This window comes from Teleopsis dalmanni, chromosome 1 (genome assembly GCF_002237135.1).
Source record: "Teleopsis dalmanni isolate 2A chromosome 1, ASM223713v2, whole genome shotgun sequence".
NCBI lineage: Eukaryota > Metazoa > Arthropoda > Insecta > Diptera > Diopsidae > Teleopsis > Teleopsis dalmanni.
In genome coordinates this window covers 7,292,144-7,293,509 of record NC_051846.1, presented here as the reverse complement: position 1 = coordinate 7,293,509, position 1,366 = coordinate 7,292,144, and positions in this window count along the sequence as shown.

Genomic DNA, 1,366 nt, shown 5'->3' with positions numbered 1-1,366 from the left:
GAGACGGTGTTGTTATACACTACGGCGACCCTTCTTTGTTTTGGCTTCTCTGTTGTTAAGGTCGTCATGTTTCTGGAATATAGTTGCCTGCGTTTCTTTTTTATAATTCTGTCGATGGTGTTGTGGGAGTATCCGTTGATGTCCGCTATTTCCTTGATGTGTGTGGTTTCCTCATTGATAGCTGCTTGTGTAAGGGGTAATGTTAGCATTCTGTGTATCATATGGTGGAAGGCTGCCATTTTGTGTTGGAACGAATGGCATAATAACAAAGTTATATGTACGCTGAACTCTTAGTCTGAATATGAACAACGCCAATCAGTGATATCACAATCTGCCATTATTTAAGCTTAATTGAACTTTTGGAACAATGCTAACATTCCAATCTATAATATTTTTGCTATACAAATTAATGAATATTTTAACCAAAATTAAAAAAATTTTTTAAAAACAAACAGTTTATGAAAATAATAAATGAATTCTAAAAGAAAAACTTTCTGGTACAATAGAATTTTGTTTATACTACAAAACATGAACCAAACAACACTACAGTGCGAATGGAAACATTCTATGCGTTTGGTACTTGAAAATATTTGGAGTTCAATAAGTCCCTAATCAAAAAGTTCAATATTAACACTACATGTCATTTGCAGCAGACTAAAAACTTTTCAACACAACAACAAATTAAAGTACCTATTTATATCCTTTTACACAAATCTGACTGACATCCTTTATGTACAAGAAGACAAAACGCAAGTGCATTCATCATTTGTATTTGATGTGATGTTTATAGTAGGGTCATTGACATACTAAGTAAGAAGCAGAATTGAACGTATGAAAGAAAGAAATTTTGTTGTTTGTATTTCTATTTTCGAATTTTGTGTTTTCAACAGGTTCATCCCCATCAAACAGATCATACAACAACAATAATAACAATAACAACAGGCAAGTACAATAACAACATCATACACACAGCATATCGCAAAAGCAAAGTATTTAAAACTACAAATTTTATGAGAGCAAAAAAAATAGAAATAAAATGGAAATAATAAAAAAAAACAATAATAACAAATATATGAAAACAAAAAAATTAAGATTCCAAAAACAAAAGTGAATAAACTAAACAAAGGCATTTGTGACATGACGAACGACGAGCAACAGCAACAGCAGCAGAAGCTGAAGTAGAAGCAGAAGCAGCAGCAGCACTATTAAGTGAAGAGCTAAGAACCGCACTAGTATAGTATATCTTTGCTATCTATCAAGCACCAGTTACTGGTTTAAATGTAGCAAAGGCACGCAGGCAGGCAGCGGCAGCAAGCAAAGCCTCTTTAGTGGATTTACTACTTTTTTATTTGTTATTGTTTTTTTT